General features: G+C 35.1%; 2 long non-coding RNA genes and 1 pseudogene across 2 annotated transcripts; 1 reads left to right on the top strand and 2 right to left on the bottom strand.

Annotated features, from left to right (window-relative positions):
- LOC149264612 (26S proteasome non-ATPase regulatory subunit 1 homolog B-like) overlaps nt 1–1,557 on the top strand; it is a 34,754-nt pseudogene extending 33,197 nt beyond the window's left edge.
- A 13,398-nt stretch (nt 1,558–14,955) lies between these two features.
- On the bottom strand, nt 14,956–17,193 carry LOC149264611 (uncharacterized). The gene is made up of 2 exons (XR_016250114.1): nt 16,900–17,193; nt 14,956–15,520 (listed from the first exon to the last, which is right to left on the bottom strand). It is a non-coding gene; the product is annotated as an uncharacterized LOC149264611 (long non-coding RNA).
- A 688-nt stretch (nt 17,194–17,881) lies between these two features.
- LOC149264610 (uncharacterized) lies at nt 17,882–19,241 on the bottom strand. Its single transcript, XR_016250113.1, has 3 exons — nt 18,665–19,241; nt 18,270–18,562; nt 17,882–18,157 (listed from the first exon to the last, which is right to left on the bottom strand). It is a non-coding gene; the product is annotated as an uncharacterized LOC149264610 (long non-coding RNA).
- Between the last annotated feature and the right edge of the window lie 5,198 nt (nt 19,242–24,439).

Here is a 24,439-nt window from a genome sequence, read left to right as displayed (position 1 = left end):
CAAAATTTAGTAATTTCCTACTAGAACAGCGACAGTTCAAGTTCCCAATATTTGATGAATTTGATCAGTTCTCGCTAACACATGCAGGGAATCCATAGTTCAGGAATCTACCCTAAGCCTACATTCTAACCCTAAAATAGAATTGGCCATCAAATATAAAACCCTTTCAGAAAGAATCACATTGCAGAAATTCTTTGCCCGTAGCTCCGCGGATCGACTTCCAACTTGGGTTTAAAAAATTTTTCAAACTGAAACCAATTTCATCAAATTTGATGAAGAAAATAGCACTCTGCCCAACATGATTGGATCTCGGCCGATCTAGACAGATCTGGGAAACAGAATTAAATTTTCCTACAAAGAACTCCGCACTGAATTCTACCTAAGCCTACATCCTGACACTAAAACAAAATTGGCCATCAAATATAAAACGCTTTCAGAAAGAATCACATTGCAGAAATTCTTTGCCCGTAGCTTGAAAACAGGATCGCTTACAGGAATCATAATGTTGGGAACGGTGGCAGGGATCACATATTAGTGCATAATGCTGCTGGTCTAGACCAAGAGGTTTCTGCTAACACATGCAAGCAACCCATAGTTCAGCAATCTACCCGAAGCCTACATTCTAACCCTAAAATAGAATTGACCATAAAATATAAAACCCTTTCAGAAAGAATCACAATGCAGAGATCCTTTAACTGTAGCTCCACCGATCGAACATCAATTTGGATTTAAAAAACCTTCAAACTAACACCAATTTCATCAAATTTGATAGAGAAAATAGCATTCTACCGAAAATGGTCGGATCTGGCCCGATCAAGACAGATATGGGCAACATAATTGACCCTCAAATATAAAAAGCTTTTATAAAGAATCACATTGCAGAAATTCTTTGCTTGTAGCTCCGCAGATCGACCTTCAGTTTGGGTTAACAAAACATTCAATCTGACACCAATTTCATCAAAATTTACAGAGAAAATAGCACTCCACCCAAATTGCTCGGATCTGGGCCGATCTAGACAGATCTAGTCAACAGAATTGGCCCACAAATACAAAACCCTTTCAGAAAGAATCACATTGCAGAAATTTTTTGCGTGTAGCTGCGCGGATTGACCTTGAATTTGGGTTTGAAAAAGACCTTCGAACTGAACCCAATTTCATCAAATTTGACAGAGAAAATAGCACTCTACCCAAAATGGTCGGATATGTTCTGATCTAAGCAAATTTAGCCCGTTGGATCAAGCAAATTTGGCCCGTCGGATTTTGGAAAATATGAACCGTCAGATCTGAAAAATATGGACTGTTGGATCTGTTATATCTGGACCGTTGGATCTGACAGATCTGGAAAATCTGATCCGTCGGATCTTGACAGATCTCGGCCAATCTAGGCCGTTAGATCTTCCAGATCTAGACCGTCAGCTCTTGCCGAATCTTGGCCGTCAGATCTGTCATATTTCCACCATTGATCTATCCAAATCTGAGTCGTCAGATCTCGCAAATCTGGACCGTCGGATCCTAACAGATCTGGGCCGTCAGATCTTGCCTAATCTAGGCCGTTAGATCTGGCAGATCTCGGTCGTCGATCTGGCATGATCTGGACCGTTGGATCTCGGGTGATCTATGTCGTTGGATCTAACATATCTCAGCCGTCAGATCTGCCCAAATCTCGTTCGTTGGATCTTAAGTGATCTGGACCGTCAGATATCGATCGATCTGGGCCGTCAAATATTGGCCAATCTGAGCCATCAGATTTTGACAGATCTGGGCCGTGCGATATAGGCCAATCTAGACCGTTAGATCTGGAATATCTGAGCCGTTGAATCAAGCCAAATCTGGGCCATTGGATCTCGTCTAATTTGGGTCGTTAGATCTAGCAGATTTGAGCCATCAAATCTGGACCGTTAGATCTGACATATCTCAGCCGTTGGATTTGGTAAATCTGGGCCATTGGATCTCGTCTAATTTGGGCCGTTAGGTCTAGCAGATTTGAGCCGTCAAATCTGGACCGTCGGATCTAAGGAATCTGATCCGTCAAATATCGGTCAATCTGAACCGTTGAATTTTCGTAAATCTGGGCCGTCGAATATCAACGAATCTAGGCCGTTAGATCTGGAGGATCTGAGCCATTGAATCACACTAGATCTGGACCGTCAGATATTGACTGATCTGAGTCGTTGGATCTCATCCAATCTGGGCCGTTGGATCTTGTCTGATCTGGGCCGTTGGATCTCATCCAACCTGGACCGTTGGATCTCGTCCAATCTGGGCCATTAGATCTAGAGGATCTAGGCCGTTAGATCTAGCAGATCTGGGTCGTCAGATATAGACAGATCTTGACCGTCAGATATAAGGAAATTTGAGCCGTCAATTATTGGTCAATCTGAACCGTTAAATTTTCGTAAATCTGCGCCGTCAGATCTTGGTCGATCTGGGCCATCAAATCTCGGCCAATCAAGGCCGTTAGATTTGGAAGATCTGAGCCGTTGAATCAAGCTAGATCTGGGTCGTTGGATCTCGTCCAATATGGACCGTTAGATCTAGTAGATATGGGGCATTAGATCTATCAGATCTGGGTCGTCAGATATAGACAGATTTAGACCGTCGGATCTAAAGAAACCTGAGCCGTCGGATATAGGTCAATCTGAACCGTTGAATTTAGGTAAATCTGGACCGTCAGATCTTTGCCAATCTGAGCCGTCGAATCTCTCCAAATCTTGACCGTCGACTCTCATTAAATCTAGACCGTCAAATTGTAAAACCGTGTGACATCGCAGTGGTTAAGGATCCACGTGAAGGCGCCACATCGGCGGAAGAGGCTGCATGTGGGATAATTTGAGACTGCAACGTGGGGCATCTCAAATCTGTTCCAGCAAGTTAGCGCGTATTTCAGATCGATTCTGGTGGGTGCTGATAAACGAATCTATTGGCTACTAACTGCAGAGTTATCTCCCTGTTAATACTCCTGCTCTCGGAAAAACTGAGGGAGGAGCTGCGCAGCCCAGTGCTGAGAGGGTCTTAACACTTTCCATACCATCGGTGGGGCAGAACGGGCAGCCCACGTATTCAACACCCATTTCCCATTCTACTGCACTCACGGCACCATTATCAGTGCAAAGTTGTTAATAACCGTGGGATTTATATATGGTTGGTATGGGCGGTGCCATTTTGGGGATAGTGTCGTCATTTGGAGATCAAGATTATTGGTCGTATGCTCTGGAAAATGTGCAGTCAAAATATAGTTTTGTTCTGGAGTTTTAAAATGTAACGCATAAAGTCGGTGTTTTAAAATATGAGAGGGCTTAAATTTGTGATTTAAATGTTTATTAAAAATATTTTTGATATAATTTAAAATTTATATTGTAATTATATTTTCATAATAAATTAGTTTGATTTCAATTTTTAAAAGAAATTTTGCCTAAGTCGATGAAACTTTACTTAATAGTATGAATTAATAAGATTTTAACTTCTGTTCTGTGTTTTTATGTTGGAGCTGGTCTTAGAATCAGGTGATAGTGGATAAAAAAAGTTTAAACAAAATTAATCATTATGTTAATTTGGAATGTGAAACAAAGAGAGAGAGTTTGGAATAGGTATAAGATAATTGGAAATAAAGAAAGAGAGTTAGAAATAAGTACAAGATAATTAGAAACAAACAAAAAAAATAAAAGTGTTCTACATAATAAACTTTGTTTATGGTTAGCCAAGTAAAAATGTTCTACATAATAAATTGTTTATGGTTAGCCTTGACTTAGAGTGAGTAAATAATGAATAATACTTTATTTATAAAAAAAGGTTTAAACAATTTAGAATTGAAAGCAAATAAAAAGAATTGAAAATAAGTAGAAGATATATTTTTTTTTTAAATTACACTCCAAAGCTTAATAATCAAATAATTCTTATGTTCTAGCCAAACAATTGTGTATTTCATTTTAAAATAGTGTTTCATTTATTTGAGGGCAAAATTTTCATATGCAAATAGGTAAACCTCTGGTTTACCAATGTGTATTAAGTCAAAAGCTTCAGTGAACAACAATAAAACATGATATATTTAACTTTCTTAAAACGAGGTGAGATTCTATCAAACTTTTAAAAAACACAAATCACTAGTGTTGCTTGTTGGAATGGTCTTTTTAAGATTAGAAAAGTCACGGGCATGATTCTAAAAGCACAAAGCTAATAAATTACCGTTTTTAAGGAATTTTAGAATGGTCTTTTTAAGATTAAAAAATCAAATGGTACACTGGCATGATTATGAAAGCACGAAGCTAATAAATTACCCTTCTAGAAATGTTACAAGTCTTCTCCAAGTGGTATTCTATCTTGAAATTCTATCAAACTTTTAAAAAAACACAAATCTCTATTGTTGCTTGTTAGAATGGTCTTTCCAAGATTAGAAAAGTCACGGGCATGATTCTAAACGCAAAAAGCTAATAAATTACCCTCTTTTTAAGGAATGTTAGAATGGTCTTTTTAAGATTAAAAAATTCAAATGGTACACTGGCATGACTATGAAAGCACGAAGCTAATAAATTACCCTTCTTTTCGAAGAAGTGTTACAAGTCTTCTCGAGGTGGGATTCTATCCCTCCATGCGAGTCATTTGGGCTCTCTCGCTATGCTATTTGTTAGGAGTATGATCACATTATTCGAAGATGAATGCCCTTAGTCTTAGGTGCATGACTAAGAGCAAATACCATTCGCAGCGTCCCCCTACAAACAACTACTAATTTTATTTCCATGGTTGTAGTAATAAGCATCAGTAATTGGTTGTAGTAATAAGCCTTCGATTGGTGAATTTTAAATTAGAAAGACCATAATATTCCTCAACAACTAACCAACTCCAAAAATATAATTCTCCTAAGCCCCTTTGCCTTTCTACCCTTTCGCCTTTCCCCTAAGCCCCTTTGCCTTTCTGCCCTTTCGCCTTTCCCCTAAGCCCCTACGCCCTTTTACCTCTCCACCCCAACACTAGGTACAAAGAGTAAAATTAGACTACACTAATTCCACATACTCGTATCCTTGTAACTATTTCCCTATGGCCTAGATTCCACATCAACATATACCAAAGAAAGGTTCTACCACACTCATGTAATTATTTCTCAATAGACTAGATTCCACATCAACATATAACAAAGAAAGATTCTACCACACTCATCCAATTTAGTCTTTACTATGTTGAGGCTAGACGACTTGGTACAGCTATTTATTTAAGAAGAACCTATGTATTTGGTAATGAAGCTTCCTCATCTCTTGCTCCAATAATTGGGTCTCTCAAAAGGTTGAGGTTTCTCAATTACTTAACCATTTAAGCATTTCAATTATTTGATTTATAAATTTTATAACTATAAATTAATAATATTAATATAATTCATATTCTCAACAAAACATGAAAGATAGTGAAAATTGCTTTTACAAATCATTTTTTATCTTTATATGCTTAAAATATTAAAATTTTGAATTGTCATACAAGAATCTCAACAAAATATACCAAAATCTCAACAAAATATGAAAAATTGTAAAATTTATTTTTACAAGTCATTTTTATCTTTATATACTTAAAATATTAAAGATTTAAAACTTGTAATATGATATTATAATCCACATCTGAATTGAATATGAAAAATAACTATATAAATTGATATGATATTATAATTCATATTTTCTTTATGATATTATAATGCACTATCTCAATTGAATATGAAATATAACTATATAAATTAATATGATATTATAATTTATATTTTGTTTTATGAAAAAATAGTGAAATTTACTTTCTGTTCGTTTTTATATTCTTGAAATATTAAGAATTTGAATCTTCATGCCAAAATCTCAAAAAATAGCAACAATTTGCTTTTACAAGTCATTTTTAATATTTATCTTTATAATATTTATATGCTTAGTTTGAATCTTGAATGTTCATACCTCAAATATTTATCTTTATAATATTTATATGCTTAATTTGAATCTTCATACCAAAATCTCAAAAATAGTGACAACTTGCTTTTACAAGTAATTTTTAATATTTATCTTTATAATATTTATATGCTTAATTTGAATCTTGAATCTTCATATTTTTAATATTTATCTTTATTTGAATCTTGAATCTTCATACAAGAACCTCAAAATATGAAAAATAGTGACAATGCAAGAATCTTAAAATATGAAAAATAATGACAATTTTCTTTTACAAGTCATTTTTGTCTTTATAATTTTTTTTATCTTTATAATCTTTTTATCTTTATGTGCTTAAAATATTAAAAATTTGAATCTTGTAATGTGATATTATTACTTCATATAAGAATTTTCATACTCCTTCAAGGACTTCATACTTCATATAATCTTGATGTATACTTTATCTATACTTCATACATCAAAATGTAGCACTTCATACTTCATGAATTCATCTTCATACAAGATGTAGTTCACAAAGTACTTCAAAGACTCATACTTCATATTAGATGAAAACTTCATACAAGATGTAGCTAATCAAATACTTCAAGGACTTCATAGAAGATGTAGCTCATGAAAAACTTCATACAAGATGTGGCTCATCAAGGAGTTTCAAGGTAGAATCCCTTAATCAAACCCAAATATGAAAGCACTAATGTTGGTGAAACTTCAAAGGTAGAATACTTCAATCAAACCCAGATATCCAAGAATTGGTGCTAGTGAAAAATAATACATGCAAAGTCTAACATAAAAGGTCACCATAAAAATTATGGTCCAAACTCACATTGATTTATGATTTAACTGCTCCCATACAAACTTCTAACATAAAAGGTCATAATTATAGTCCAATCTCACACTAATTTATGATTTATCTGCTCACATACAAACTTCTAACATAAAAGGTCACCATAAAAATTATGATCCAAACTCACACTAATTTATGATTTATCTACTCATATACAAACTTCCATACTTCAGAGGCACATACAAACTTCAAATGATTTCATGACCATCATAACAATATAAGTTCTGCCAACAAGATTATTAAGTGCCTCTTTTTGGACCAGAGAAGATAAATACATGGTTAAAATTAAACAAAGCCGCATAATGACTTCTAAAAAAATGCAAATAAAGGTAAAATTAAACAAACCACATAATGACTTCTAAAAATGCAAATAAAGAGGACCTTTTGGAAGGTTTGTCGTTTCGAAGGAATCTTTCGACAAACGATTTCTTCCAATGAAAAACTATCCAATAAGTTGTATTGTGTTTTATTCAAAAGATTGTTTCTAAGGAATCTTTCAAGAAACGATTTCTTCCGGTTAAAAACTGTCCAATCAGTTGGACCATGTGTTTTATTCAAAAGATTGTTGTGGTTTAGGTTCTCCATCCTCAACAGACAGCTGATGCAAGTGCTTGGGGATTGAATTTCCAAATGGCGTTAATGATGAAGGTGATGAATCAGTCAAAATACGATTCTGGTTCTGATGGCTTGGTGACCCTTAGTAAAACAAACCCTGAAGGCATTAATTAGATGGGCACATATGCGCTCTCTTCAAAAAAACTTAATATACTTTTCTTACGCTGGAACAACTCGAACTGGATTTGAGACAATTGTGACTTTGAGAGAATTTCACAAGATGGCTCGGCTTAAAAAAAAATTAATATACTTTTCCTGCGCTGGAACAACTTGAACTGGATTTGAGAGAATTTCACAAGATGGCTCGGCTTCAGCTTTTTCTCAAATACATTATCCACCTAAAAAAATGAAATTAACCTGAATAAGAATAAAGGCAGCGTAGCTTATGTAGATGAACAAATCTAGAAGAAGTTTCATTTAAACTGAATAAGAATAAAGGCGACGTAGCTTATGTAGATGGACAAATCTAAAAGAAGTTTCATTTAAACTGAATAAGAATAAAGGCAGCGTAGCTTATGCAGATGGACAAATCTAGAAGAAGCCCAAGATCATAAAGTTAAAGCAGCATGTAGATGGAAAAATCTAGAAGAAGCCCAAGATCATAAAGTTACGACAGCAAAAGGATTTAAACAACAGTGTTAAATTGACCCTGATTTGCTCATTACAACTACAACGATAAACAACAATCATGTGATACACTCCATTCTTGGACAATATTCACTACAGAACCTTTGTGCCCATTTTCACTGAAGAAAAAATCATTACATATAATAAGGTTGCAATAAGACAGAGATGTCATAGCTATGAAATGGGAAATAACAAATAAGTGGTGACCAAACCAAAATAGCTATGATTTGAAATTTGACAAACAACCTTCTAACTATAATAACTTATTATACGTCACTAAATGATAAAAGGAGCTCTACAAAAAAGAGAGAGATATTCACTTATGTACTGCCATTTAATAAAAATACCCAATTTATGTTAAGAACTTGTAAAAATATGGAATATCCATTTATCTGCAACAGACGAAGCATGTAGAGCTACCCTGTTATCCTGTCTCTATAAACATGAAAGTTACGTAGAGCTACCCACGAATTTCCTTACAAAGAACTGTCAGAAAGAATAAACGCAAAATTTGCTTCATTCAAACCCAAATACTTCTACCTGTCACCCCAATAATCACACGAAGTAAATGCAAAACAGAGCTCAGCAGGCCATTTATTCAATCTGCACACACATACATTTATATGCTACAATTTACCTACGAAAGTCGATTTTCTTGACAATGTTAAGTTTTTATTTCCATCTGTGTAATTTGAGTTTTTCAGACAGTTACAATTTGCAGTTGGTATATAGCGTCAAATTTTTTTTTTCCCTGGTTTTATGGACAGAGCTTCCGCCTATAGTAAATCTACATCCAAAAGGTACTAAAAGTGGGAGTCACACGAGGCTTTTCTAAGGTGCTGCGGCGGGCGAAAGCAACAAAAGTATGTGATTATGGGATTTGACCTCGTGCTTTCTTCATAACCAAAGTGAAAACTAAGCAAATCATCTATTATTCATTACTGTAATGTTTTTCGTGATGGCATCGAGGTTGATATTTTGGGCAATGTCATGTTGAAGAATTTATGGTGTTGGTTCCTTCCTATCTTGCTAATAGAGGATGAAGCACTAAACTTGAAAAGCTTCTTGTTTCATGTTAGGGTGTTTTTATTAGCTTTGTTGATTTGTTATTTTGTCTCAGGGCATCTAAATTGGCTTTGGCTTGCAATCAACTTTTCTACCTCGAAAGAAGTTCCAATAGACCAAAGACAAAGGAGGTATCAACCCTCTTAATAAGAACTTGGATCACCATAATGAAATACATTATTTTTATAATCTACTATTATATATCGCATTAGATTGGGGATTTAGTAAAATTATATTTATTTGAAGGGAGGTTGAGCTAGGTGAAGGTTGGATCACCATAATGAAGTATATTATTTTTTGCAATAAAACTACTATTATATTTTTTCAAGGGAGGTTGAGCTAGGTGAAGGTTGGATCACCATAATGAAGTATATTATTTTTTGCAGTAAATCTACTAAATCTACTTTTATACATCGCATTAGATTGGGGATTTGGTATTAGGGATTTGGTATAATTATATTTTTTTAGGAAGGTTTAGCTAGGTGAAGATTTATGAAGAGGTGGATCACTCCTATGGACTCTCATCCTCAACTCAAGAGGGTTCAACGGATTTGGTATTAGGGATTTGGTATAATTATATTTTTTTAGGAAGGTTGAGCTAGGTGAAGATTTATGAAGAGGTGGATCACTCCTATGGACTCTCATCCTCAACTCAAGAGGGTTCAACGACTACAACGACGTCTTTCTATGTGAGTTGCTTCTAACACCTACAACACCATCCTACTATGTGAGTTGCTACAACACCTATTTCTATGTGAGTTTCTTCTAACACCTATGTGAGTTGCTTCTAACACCTACAACACCATCCTACTATGTGAGTTGCTACAACACCTATTTCTATGTGAGTTGCTTCTAACACCTACAACACCGTCCTACTATGTGAGTTGCTACAACACCTATTTCTATGTGAGTTGCTTCTAACACTTATAACACCGTCCTACTATGTGAGTTGCTACAACACCTACAACAATGTACTATGTGATTCGCTACATCATGCTATGGATTAGCTCTGCCGATCTATCCTTTGCATTGCTTTGTTCTATGGACATCTAAAGATCTCTTTAACTTACCAATGATTCCATTCTAGTCTCCGGCCATTGCCACAGGATTTATATATGTGAAGTTTATTCCGAGGTAAAGTGAAACAGGTGTGGAAGTGTGGTGGTTTCATATGGACATCTAAAGATCTCTTTAACTTACCAATGATTTCATTCTCGTCTCTGGTTTCCATTGCCAGAGGATTTCTATAGGTGAAGTTTATTCTGTAGGTGAAGTTTATTCTGAGGTAAAGTGAAAAAGGGTAGTGGTTCATCATATGAAAGTTTTCTAGTCTTGCTCAGTTCAGTTTTCTTTATTTCAATCTAAGAGGAATCAAACATTTTCAGAGGTAAAAAGTGGTGACTTTGGTCGAGATTGTCTTAGAGAATTTATCTTAGTAGTAGAATGATCTAGTTAGCCATGAATTAGTGTCGCTTTATCAAAGCCCTTCGTTAGTGTTTATCTAATAGAATAACGAGTAAGTTAGGACTAGATCAAAACCTAACTTATTTTTACTTACTTCTACTAACAAATACCATTAAATGATCCAACAATTCAACAAGAGGAATATATCAATAAATACACTGATACTTAATGTGGAATTCGTAAGAGGAATACAACAACAAATACAATGATACTTCGAGACCCATGAAAGAGCGCAAAGACTGGATAATGTGGATTTTGTAATTAATCAGACTACACTACTTTCAAGAGTGAGATTGGCATTTCGTTTTACTTTGACTACAACAAATGCTTCCATTGGCAGATTAGGGCTTCCAGACTTTGCAATTACTATCTCATTGATACAAATGACATTTGTACCATTCAAGAGTGAAATTGGCATTTCATTTTACTTTTGACTACAAGAAATGCTTCCATTGGAAGGTTAGGACTTCCAAACTCTGAAATTACTATCATTGATACAAATGAAATTTGTACCATTGACGGGGTGGTTTGAAATCAGAGGAAAGTATTCGTCATCTTGATTTCATAGTCCAGGAACAATGGAAAAAATCAATGAAAATCTACCTATAAATACAAGCACACATTAAAAAGAGTACAAAGACCAGGATACTGTGGAATTTGTAGTTAGTCAGATTGAGACACTTTCAATTTCATTTTACTTTGACTACAACAAATGTCTCGATTGGCAGATTGGCAGATTAGGACTTCCAAACTTTGCAATACAAATGACCTATGTGCCATTGAAGGGGGAAAGTTTGAAATCAGAAGAATGTATTCGTCATCTTGGATTCATAGTTCAAGAACAATGAAAGAAATCAATGGAAATCTAGCTATAAATACAAATGCACATTGAAAGAGGCAATACTTCTCAGGGTCTTCTTACAACTGGCTGTCTCACAAGGCTGCGGGTGCAATCAGGAAAATTAAAGGGTTATTGTTTACATTGTGATGCCAATTTTCCCTGGAGGTGTCCCTACCATTGCAGTTGTGCAGAAAACACCTCCATTGCGGTTGTGCAGAAAAATTATTGGGTTATTGTTTACATTGTGATGCCAATTTGCCCTGGTTTCCATTGCCAGAGGATTTCTATAGGTGAAGTTTATTCTGAGGTAAAGTGAAAAAGGGTAGTGGTTCATCATATGAAAGTTTTCTAGTCTTGCTCAGTTCAGTTTTCTTTATTTCAATCTAAGAGGAATCAAACATTTTCAGAGGTAAAAAGTGGTGACTTCGGTCGAGATTTTCTTAGAGAATTTATCTTAGTAGTAGAATGAGCTAGTTAGCCATGAATTAGTGTCGCTTTATCAAAGCCATTCGTTAGTGTTTATCTAATCGAATAACGAGTAAGTTAGGACTAGATCAAAACCTAACTTAATTTTACTTACTTCTACTAACAAATACCATTAAATGATCCAACAATTCAACAAGAGGAATATATCAATAAATACACTGATACTTAATGTGGAATTCGTAAGAGGAATACAACAACAAATACAGTGATACTTCGAGACCCATGAAAGAGCGCAAAGACTGGATAATGTGGATTTTGTAATTAATCAGACTACACTACTTTCAAGAGTGAGATTGGCATTTCGTTTTACTTTGACTACAACAAATGCTTCCATTGGCAGATTAGGACTTCTAGACTTTGCAATTACTATCTCATCGATACAAATGACATTTGTACCACTCAAGAGTGAAATTGGCATTCCATTTTACTTTTGAATACAACAAATGCTTCCATTGGAAGGTTAGGACTTCCAAACTCTGAAATTACTATCATTGATACAAATGACATTTGTACCATTGACGGGGCGGTTTGAAATCAGAGGAAAGTATTCGTCATCTTGATTTCATAGTCCAGGAACAATGGAAAAAATCAATGAAAATCTACCTATAAATACAAGCACACATTAAAAAGAGTACAAAGACCAGGATACTGTGGAATTTGTAGTTAGTCAGATTGAGACACTTTCAATTTCATTTTACTTTGACTATAACAAATGTGTCGATTGGCAGATTGGCAGATTAGGACTTCCAAACTTTGCAATACAAATGACCTATGTGCCATTGAAGGGGGCAAGTTTGAAATCAGAAGAATGTATTCGTCATCTTGGATTCATAGTTCAAGAACAATGAAAGAAATCAATGGAAATCTAGCTATAAATACAAATGCACATTGAAAGAGGCAATACTTCTCAGGGTCTTCTTACAACTGGCTGTCTCACAAGGCTGCGGGTGCAATCAGGAAAATTAAAGGGTTATTGTTTACATTGTGATGCCAATTTTCCCTAGAGGTGTCCCTACCATTGCAGTTGTGCAGAAAAATTATTGGGTTATTGTTTACATTGTGATGCCAATTTGCCCTGGAGGTGTCCCTACCATTGCAGTTGTGCAGAAAAATTATTGCAGTTATGGAGAAAAATTAAAGGGTCGTTGTTTACATTGTGATCCCAATTTGCCCCGGAGGTGTCCCTACCATTGCAGTTGTGCAGAAAAATTAAAGGGTTGTTGTTTACGTTGTGATACCATTGCAGTTGTGCAGAAAAATTAAAGGGTTGTTGTTTACATTGTGATGCCAATTTGGCCTGCAGGTGTTCCAACACGTGTCCCTACCCATGCAATTGTGCATGAAATACTTTTCTGTAATGTACAATGACTAGTCTAATCCCCACTTCCTATCTAGGCTTGCTACGAACCTAAAATTTCTACCTTTAAGGGTTCTCCCGCCTTCTGGAAGCTCAAACCACCTTCTCCATTCAAAAGCCAGGAACATTAATAACATCTGAGAACACAACACCAAATAAATAGGATATAGGATATCTTAGAATAAACACAAAGTGATCCCCTTTACGGATACTTAAAGAAAACACTATTAACAATCAAATGCATTGAAGACACTCAGGAATAAAATGCATTCAAGTCGTTTGCAGCTCAACCTTGAAATATATATAATTTTGCACTAGTTTGATTTTTAAGTTAAGTGGAACAAAGCATGACATTCTTTTAACTGAAACTTCAAATTCCATAAAATCTAGACATATAGAACTGTTGAAGAAGTCCACTGTAGGGAGAAAACACTGTTAGCAATAAAATGCATTGAAGACACTGTCAGGTTTGCAGCTCAACCTTGAAATATATATAATTTTGCACTAAATTGATTTTTAAGTTAAGTGGGAAAAATCATGACACTCTTTGAACCAAAACTTCAAATTCCATAAAATATAGACATGTAGAACTGTTAAAGAAGTCCACTGTAGGGCTAAAACTTCAAATTCCATAAAACATAGACATGTAGAACTGTTAAAGAAGTCCACTGTAGGGCTATTATTGAGAGCTAGTTATGAAGATACTCGGTTCATTTATGGCACAATGTATTAATTTTAAAGCACAGAAACATTATTTGCTTAATGTATTAATTTTGAATTACAGAAACATTATTTGCTATATTTGTGTTAGCATGAAGGGCACACAATGCTGGGCCCAACATAAATATATGGTTTATGGTGCAATTTACAATATCCAAATTGCTGACCAGCATAGAAACTGATTTTGAAGTACAGGAACATTACTTGTATTAGCACAAAGGGCAAACAGTCCTAGGCCCAACATTTTTATTAGCACGAAGGGTAGCACGAAGGGCATAGTGTTGGGCCCAACATAAATATGTGGTTTATGGTGCAATTTATAATATCCAAATTGCTGACCAGTATAGAAACTAATTTCAAAGTACAGGAACATTACTTGTATTATCACAAAGGGTACACAGTGCTGGGCCCAAAGTAAATATGTGGTTTATGGTGCAATTTACAATATCCAAATTGCTGTCCAACATAAAAACTAATTGGGAAAGAAAACCAGTCTATTGGGGGGCAATATTGTATTTACAGGCTAAACATTGGATCCAAGAACTGTTAGACTTGAATAAGAATTGTTACACTTGAATATGTTGATGCCACTAGAACCGAATGAGAGATGGGAAGACGATGAGGATCCTCAGAGTTTGCTTGTGATTGATGATAAACTTCTGCTATGTCCTTCAATTTCTGAAGTGGGTTTGCAATGACGTGGGCTTGCAAATCTGATTTGATAGGAACATCCCAAAAAACATTGCTATGATGTCCTTCGATTTCTGACTTAAGTTGAATCATTAGAACTGATGTCCTTCGATTTCTGACTTAAGTTGAATCATTAGACCTGAATATGATGATGCCACTAGAACTGAATGAGGGATGTGAAGACTGAGAATCCCCAGAGTTTCTGATTGATGATAACCCTGTACTATGATGTCCTTCGATTTCTAAGAACAGCCCAAAAAGACATCTATGCCATCTTTTTAAAGCTCCTTTGCTTAATTCACGCCTATATTAGTGTTTTGGACTATTGTGGCAGACAACATTTACCAAGTATTACTTTTGAATGGAGATAATAAGATAACGGAGACTTTTCCTCCCAACACTTTTAGTCAGTCTATCGGTGTATTTCATGCTTCAGAGCAAATTTTCTTTCTTGAGGATCAACCTTAATCATGGCTTTTTCTTTCTTGAGGCTCGACCTTGATCATGGCCTTGCAGTGACAGTTTACTGCATCCTCCCAACTCCTCTTCCTACCACTTATCTTAATTTGCATCATTGATAGTTGTTTTACTACAAGTCTTGAGTCTGTCAAAGTTCCCATCCATTCCCATGCTGCTTTGGAACAATTCTTTGTGTTCCCTTGCCCTCCATTCCCATCATTGATTGTTGTTTTTCTACTAGTCTTGAGTTTGTTGAAGTTCCAATCCATTCCATGTTGCTCTCGAACAATTCTCTGTGTTTCCTTGCCCTCCATTCCCATCATTGATTGTTGTTTTTCTACAAGTCTTGAGTTTGTCAAAGTTCCAATCCATTTCCATGCTGCTCTGGAACAATTCTCTGTGTTTCCTTGCCCTCCATTCCCATCAAGTTGCTTAATAGCGACAGCCTGTGCATAATGAATAAGCATAAACTTGGAAAAATAAATATATGAAAAGAACTAAACTAACCATAAACAATAGGTCAGATCAATTGCCTATCGCCATAGAAGTATTATGTAAACAATGTTCAACATAGTTTTAAAATTCGACCGATTCAAAACAGAAACGGCCGAGTTGATCCGTTTCATTGCCCAGAAATGTGACTCGGTGGAGGAAACGGTTCAGTAGGCCGAGTCAACCATGACTCGGCCGAGTCATGGCTGACTCGGCCAACTCGGTCGAGTCATAACCAGTGCCCTGTAGCCCCATCAAAACAACGATTTGACATTTTTTTAATGAAATTTTGAAGTTTTTGCTGAACGGTTTGAACTCCAATGTGTTTTATGAATTAGTTAAATGTTATTTGGGGTCCATTTCCCCCTCCCAAACCCTATTTAACACACTCAAATGCTCTCTACTATTGATATGCTGTTTAAATTTCATGGTAATGTTAAATTCTTAATCTTCATTTTCATCCTTTTACTTGAATTTTTAACATTACCATGAAATGACTTAGGATGTTTGAGAGTGGTTTCGGCCTCATTGGATTTCATATGGAGAAAGTAGAATTTTGGATTTCATTCAAAATCCAGCAGACTTATCAGTTTTTCAGGATTTCAGGATTGGAGGATTGCAATGTTTCCATTGAATTTTGTCATCTATTAGGGTATGGAACTCGTATTTAATCAAGAGCACCAATCCCTCTATGTACCTTGATGTTAGTGACATTGGTTGTCGAACTCCTCTGGGATTCACTCCCAAACCAAGAGCTTCTGAAAATGTCACTCCTGCTCCCGTTTTCACTCTCACTCCCCACTTTCGCTCCTGCTCCCAACTTCCAAGTAACACTGAGCTAGATGACGTTGGCAACTCTAGCAGTAGCCAGTAGTACTGGTCACAGAATTTTGTTGTAGAGGCCATTTATAGCCTCCTTGGTTATGTGTTTTTGTTTTGATCTCTATATCATCATCGTGTATGTATTGGACAATGCATTGGGTGCCATTTTGATATAATGGATATATTCATGAGCCTACTTGGATCATATGTTGTCTTCTATCTATATTCTAATGCTGTGCGTTTGGAAACATGAATGAAAATCTTTAAAATTATGTGTTTTTATAAAAAAATAAATATTTAATGTATTTTTTACAATGACCGAGTCATTGAAATTGAGCCGGCCGAGTCGATACCGAGTCGGAGTCGGAGTCGGAGTCGACCCTCGGCCGAGTCGGAGTCGGAGTCGGAGTCGGAGTTTTAAAACATTTTCAAATCCTCGAGGGTCAGCCAACCAAAAAATCCTAAACAAATAAAAAATGTCACCATAAAAAAATAGGTTTGTAATTACTACCTTTGAATGGAGATATGCTAGCAAAAGCTTTATTTGTATTTAGCATCCAATCCATTTTTTCCTCTCAGCCCTTTTAGCATGTGTATTTCAAGTTCACTGCAAATTTTCTTTCTTCTTTCTTGAGGATCAACCTTGATCATGTCCAGTGATGGTTTTACTGCACCATCCTAACTCCTCTTCCCACCACTTATCTTAGTTTACATCATTGTTGGTTTTTTTCTACAGGTATCGAGTTTGTCAAAGTTTCCAAAGTTTCCACGCTGCCCTGGTACAACTCTCTGCAACTCCATTCCCATCAAGTTGTTGGCAGCCTGTACACAATGAATACGCACAAATTTACAAACATAAATATATAAAAGCAATTAAACTAACAAGGGTAAAAAAATAAAAAAGTGGGATAGCTTACCACAAAACTTAGTATCATGGATAGATATAACTTCTGAAAAGTACAAAGCTTAGCAACCACACACAAAATTGAGGCAAACTTGGGGGCTTAGAATCCCCGATATAGTTAGATCAGCCCGAAATTGAAGAGGTCATACGTTCAACATGGTTCAATTTGCTTGTCAGGTTGCCCTTTAGTATCGATTCAATGAATCCAGAAATAAAAAGGTAGAGTGAGTATGACCAATAGACGGGGCTAAAGATAGCAATGGTATATGGGGAGGGTGACCAATGATGGGGAGAGGTGAAGTAGGTAGTATCCCTGTCTTTCATCTCCTGCCTGACATGCAGGCAGTGGAACATTTACGGTCAAAGGAACAAGATATAAGGAACTAAGGCCCAAAGCCTCCAAAGCAATTAAAGTTTGGACAAAGCATTGGTTGGGACAAGAACAAAGCCTGGTCCTACACATGGCAAGATATAACAATAATTCATTTCTCGTTTCAAAAATAATTGCAACAAATGACAATATATTTTTATATCTTAACAGGAACATAAAGCACATATATTGTTCCAAAAGCTTAAATGTTGACCTTTGCTTGTGCTTCTGTTAGTTTTAGAGAAGCTTCAGCCTTCAGGGCTTTAGTCTCATGTTTCCATGGCCCTCTCCAAAAGTCTAATTTGCAAGGACTTGCAGTGACGGTTTACTGCACAGTCCCAACTCTTCTTCCTACCACTCATTCTTAATTTGCATCATTGATTGTCATTTTCAAGTCTTGAGTTTGTCAAAGTTCCCATGCATTTCCATGATGTTCTGGCACAATTCTCTGTTTCCTTGCCCTTTATTCCAATCAAATTGCCTAATAGCAACAACCTGTGCGCAATGAACAAGCACAAACTTGGAAAAATAAATATATGAAAAGAATTAAACTAACCATAAACAAATAAAAAATGTCACCATACAAAAATAGGTCTGTAATTACTACCTTTGAATGTAGATATGCTAACAGAAACTTGTGTATTTAGCATCCAATCTATGTATTTCATATTCACTGCAAATTTATTTCTTCCTTCTTGAGGCACAACCTCGCTCATGGCCTTGCAGTGGTCGTTTTACTGCACCATCCCGACTCTTGTTCCTACCACTTATCTTAATTTGCCTCATTGATTGTAGAAAATCATTGACTGTTGTTTTTCTACAGGTCTCCATTTTGTCAAAATTTCCATGCTGCCCTGGCACAACTCTCTGCAACTCCATTCCCATCAAATTGTTGACAGCCTGTACACCATGAATAAGTGAAAACTCAGAAACATAAATATATGAAAGTAAACAAACTAACAATGGTAAAAAAATAAACAAGTGGGCTAGCTTAGCAAAAACCTTGGTATCACGGATAAATATAACTTCTGAAATGTACAAAGCTTAGCAACCAAAATAAGAGTCACAAATGCTTGCTGCCATACAAAATTGAGGCAAAACCTGGGGCTTAGATTTCCCAGTATAGTTAGATCAGCACCGAAATGGAAGAGGTCATACATTTAACATGTTTCAATTCTCTTGTCAGGTTGCCCTTTATTGTTGCTTCAATGAATCCAAAGATACAAAGGCACAATGAGTATGATAAATGGACAGGGATAAAGATAGAAATGGTATAAGGGGAGGGTGACCAATGATGGCAAGAGGCGAGGTACGTAGCATCCCTGTCTTTGATCTCCTGCTTGAACTGCATGCAGTGGAACATTTACGGTCCAAGGAACCAAGGCCCCAAGCCTCCAAGCAATAAAAGTTTGGACAAAGCATTGGTTGCTACAAGAACAAATCCTCATCCTACACATGGCAAGATATAACAATAATTCATTTCTATTTTCAAAAATAATTGCATCAAATGACAATATTCATTTATATTTTTAAGTCTTTACAGGAAGAGAAAGCACACATATTGTTCCAAAAGCTTAAATGTGGACCTATGTTTCTGTTAGTTTTAGAGAAGCTTCAGTTCTTTAGTCTCGTGTTTATGTAGCCCCAAAATCTTCAAAAGTCTAATTTGCGAGCCCTTTGCGAGCCCTTGAAACCTAATGTAAAAATATAGGACATAGTGAATAAAGTCTTCACAGTTCCATAGTTTACCACCAGTGTGTGCTTTCATTTCATCTTGTTTCTCTTCACATGATTTCTTTTCTATGGTCAATGATTTCCATTGCTTTCCATTTAGTTCTTATAAAAGCTCCCATATCCTTGAAAATCATATTTGGATTCTCATATTTCACCAATTGGTGATATAACATAGTGAATTGGAGCATATAATTAAAATGAACATTCTTAAAAAAAACATGGGAAGCATTCATATAATAGAAATCAATGTCTTTCTTATAGAAGTAAATCAGAAGGGCATCAAATATTTTGTTCGGTTTACAATAGACTAGAGCATTATATGACATTGGAGAAATGCATTTTTTCTATGTGCATGTGATGATATGATGGAGTACTAAAGTTTTTAAGGAATCTAAATTCCCTTCAAGCCTAATATCATAAGAAAGACAACGAGCAAGCATAAGGGCACCACTCTCAAAAAAATTTTTGGTTAATAACTTAATTCCCTTTAGAATAAAAACAATTAGCATTTGGTTTCCATTTGGTCTCCTTCAAGATCGACCATTGTTTGCTAATAAGACCCACTTGAGTCCATTGTCCTTGGGGGAACAAAATATATGCTGAAGAAGGTTTCTTTGGCCTGTTTGAACCACTTCTTCATAGGAGTCTATCAAAACCCTATTTAGTTTTAGCTGGTCTATGTTCCTAGGTTTTATGAGGCTAGGTTTTCTATGTTAGTGTGTGGAGTTAAGGCCCAACGAAAGTTGATTGAAAACTGGCAAAAAAATGTATTTAGAATGAGGCATGAGGCTTCGTCTCAAAATAGGTTAGTGTGTGAATTACGCCCCAACAAGTTGATTGAAGAATGGCAGAAAACTAAGTGTGTGGAGTTAAGGCCCAACTAGAGTTGATTGAAGAATGGCAAAAAAATGTATTTAGAATGAGGAATGAGGCTTCGTCTCCAAATAGGTAAGTGTGTGAATTAAGGCCCAGCTAAAGTTGATTGAAGAATGGCAGAAAAATAAATGTAGGATAAGGCTAAAGGGAGCTGTTGGTGTGAGGTTGAAACCAGACCCCTCCATAAACCCTACATGTACCAAAGTTGAATGCACTCTTTCCTAGCCTTTTAGGAGGCCAATTTTTTTATGTTCGTTATATTGCCTAGCCATGGTAAATTTATGTCAAACGTGCATTTCTATATGATAGAATGATGTAAGAAGTACATGATGCTCTTGGCTCCTTCCCAAAAACATGAAGCAACCATATAAAATGAAAGTTGTAGATATTATGGAGCTGAGAAGAAAAACGTGTCAAGCTGTAATGAAAATGTTGAGATTGGAATACATGTAAGAAACCCACACTCTCTAGTGAGACAAACTGTTTAGAAGTTAGTACCCCTCCCAATTGTGGATGAAAACTAGTATGGTCATAACATGGATTTAACCTTTTGTTTTCTTTCATCCATATCTACAAACTGCTTAGTACCCCTTCCAATTGTAGATGAAAACTAGTATGGTCATAACATGGACTCAAACTTTTGTTCTCTTTCATCCATATCTACAAACTCACAAACTGCTAGTACCCCTGTCAATTGTAGATGAAAACTAGTATGGTCATAACATAGATTTAAACTTTGTCTCTTTCATCCATATCTACAAACTCACAAACTGCTTAGTACCCCTCCCAATTGTAGATGAAAACTAGTATGGTCATAACATGGATTTAAACTTTTGTTCTCTTTCATCTATATCTACAAACTCACAAACTGCTTCATACCCCTAACAATTGTGGAGGAAAACAGTATGGTCACAACATGGATTTAAACTTTTGTTTTCTTTCATCCATATCTACAAACTCACAAATTGCTTAGTACCCCTCCCAATTGTAGATGAAAACTAGTATGGTCATGACATGGATTTAAACTTTTGTTTTATTTCATCCATATATACAAACTCTAATCAATTAGAAAAGCAAGTTTTGCTTGTGCTTAAATATTCCAATTACCTTCCTTTACCTATATTGCCTATAATAAATTCACATTAACACATATGATATAAGAAGCAAAAAGAGTTTAATTAAAACAAAGTAGAACAATTAAATTATGTAGCAACAAACTAGTGAATTCTCTCATACATACCTCCATCTTTGCCCATTACATCTATTGAATCTTCATCAGCCCTAAACCCACAATATGTGTTGTTAAGGCTTGCCTTAATTTCCCCACTCACGAAACCCAAAACAAAAATCATGAACAAAGGTAATATATATATATATATATATATATATATATATATATATATATATATATATATATATATATATATATATATATATATATATATATATATATATCTATATATATATATATATATATATATATATATATATATATAGATATATATATATATATATATATATATATATATATATATATATATATATATAAACCAAAAAAAAATGAAAAAAAAAATCCAAACTACAATTTAGCATGGCCATGCTCACAAATGTAAAAAAATAACAGCCATAGCTGTAAAATAGAAAAAACAAAGGAACAAGCAACAGCAAAAGATACAAACAAAAATAGCAAAAAAAATTGAAAAAAAAAAAAAAAAAAAAACAAGGAAAGAGAAATAGCAGACACTTCTCTGTAATCCCAAAAAAAATCCATAGCCAATCAAGGGCACTCAAGGGCATCCTGCACATCAAAAAAATAGAAGAGTATTAAATAGAGACCATAAAATCTTATGAAAAATATAAAACAAAGACCAACATGAGGATTTCATAGCAGATAGCATGGATTTTGCACCAAAAGAGAACTTGCCTCTACCACTACCTCTCCACTATAATATAGTGTTTCTCAAATAGATATTTCAATTGTTTCATCAATAATCCTCCATGTCACTTTCCCTACATTTCATTGCACTCAATTATTAAATAAACAACAAATAAATTCAGATGCCTTTAATTTAAATGAACACAAATAAGACCAGAATTTGTATTGACAAAATTCTCTTGTATATCCATATTTCTCCTTTTACCTGAACTTACCATAGATTCTAGTTCACTCTCAGTAGCTGAGCTGAGTCCTTTATTGTTTCAAATGTGCTATTTTTTTATCAGTTTGTAACAGATATTGGAATTGGTGAACCTTGATTTACATGCCCAAGCATAGTATCACTTGCAGCCTTGACATTACATGGACTTATATTTGGTGTCTAACCTGCAATATCATCAAAGTCGAGGTGGAGAAAATATCTCTATTAAATAAATGGTGGATGTTTACTGCAATAATCGCTTTTGATATGGTCTTTTCACACAACTAAACTTGTATAATATTATTATATGAAGAGTTTAATTTATTATCCACACCTTGAGGAGAGTTGATGTCATTTGAAGTGGATGTTGAATTGGTTTGTTCATATAGATCCAGCATTCGGTTGCACAAAAATTAGCATAGAAATTAACAATTGTAGTGGGTAGATGCCTACATGTCATAAATTGACAAGTCACTTACAATTTCCAAGCCCCTATTTCCAAATATATTTCGCCTAACAACAATTACTGTGTATGCGCAATCAAGAACACTTTTATATATGATGACATTATGCAAAGTTTGAGCATATTATAAATCTGAACAATCTGCAAAAAAACCAAATTATATCAAAAGAAAATAAGCTAACCCTCACGCTGGTGAGGAGTCACATCAAAATCCCCCCACAAAGCCCTCTCTCCATCTAATGGTTGTCTAACCTTCAAAAACTTATCAGCAAGAGAGATAGCTCCAACAGCGATATGTGAAGGCCTACACTGGAGGTAGATTGCTGTAATCCCTCTAACACATAAATCAGTTTTCTAGTCTTGTTGAGAATGCAGAGCTACATGCAATCCAAAAAGCATAAAATATTGAAGAACAAGAATAAGAGACTAGAACACTCACAAGATATTTGTATGTATGTTGAGCGATAAAAGCAAAGGCCAGTGTGGAAGAAGAACCTACTATGCCACTAGTACCACCAATTGTTGTTATCCATAGCACTCTAGAAAACCAAATTTAAATATCATAAAGCAAGTTGCATAAACACAACGAAGAATCCATAAAATGCATCCAAAATGTTAGCTCCTTAAAGTTCATTAGCAAAAAAAGACAAAATGTGTTGCAACATTAAGTTCTACACTGTTCTAAACAGTACCTTTTCTCTACTACATTCAGCACCAGTTGGGTTCCTCTTTTGCTGAATGTCCTACGCCAGCATTTTGACGTCTCAACGAACTACTTTGCCATAAAGAAACATACATGCAGTCACAATAGTTTACATAAGGGAGTACATATAACTAATCATCAAAAGGTTGTAACTTTTATTAGATACAACATTTGGACTGATCACAATATGCATCCCCAACAATATACCAAATTGAACAAAAAAGAAACGACTTACAAATGAGAAAGTTTAGCCCACAAACCAAAAATGAATTATATAGATATTAGCTAATATCTTCTTGAATGATTTATACTGTTTTATAAATTCAGTCTACTCCGATCTCCATCCACTTCTTAAAAAATATGTTAATATCAATGTGGTGAAAATAATACCACTCCATCCCTTCCTAAAAATGTTGACATCAATGTGCTGAAAATACTAAGAATGGTGACTTGTCAATTGAAAATAAATAGGAATTTTGAAAAATTAAACATGTATCAATTTTTCATGTTTGCTTCAAACTGGGATGACAAACTTGAATATTTAAACCTTAAAAAGAGGTTTGAAATTCCAAAACGTGTCTTGGCTTAAGGTCGATGAATTTGATAGAATGCCTAAAATGAATGTATTCACGAGAAAAAAAATTGCTTTCCCAAATATAGTTCAGCCATGTCCTAGTTAACAAATCATGATGCAAAACACAGTTTACAAAGTAGCAAAAAACCCAAAAAATTTGAAAAACAAATTGTGAGACAAGAACAGGAAAAATGTACTAAATAGGTTGTCCTATATGAAAACTAGCATGGTCATAACACGGATTTAAACTTTTGTTTTCTCTCATCCATATCTACAAACTGCTTAGTAC

This window comes from Pinus tabuliformis, chromosome 6, assembly GCF_031772625.1.
Source record: "Pinus tabuliformis cultivar Carrire ecotype Pingquan chromosome 6, CPIR1, whole genome shotgun sequence".
Classification (NCBI taxonomy): Eukaryota; Viridiplantae; Streptophyta; class Pinopsida; order Pinales; family Pinaceae; genus Pinus; species Pinus tabuliformis.
The sequence above is the reverse complement of the archived record's forward strand: the minus strand, read 5'-3'. Positions and strand labels throughout refer to the sequence as shown.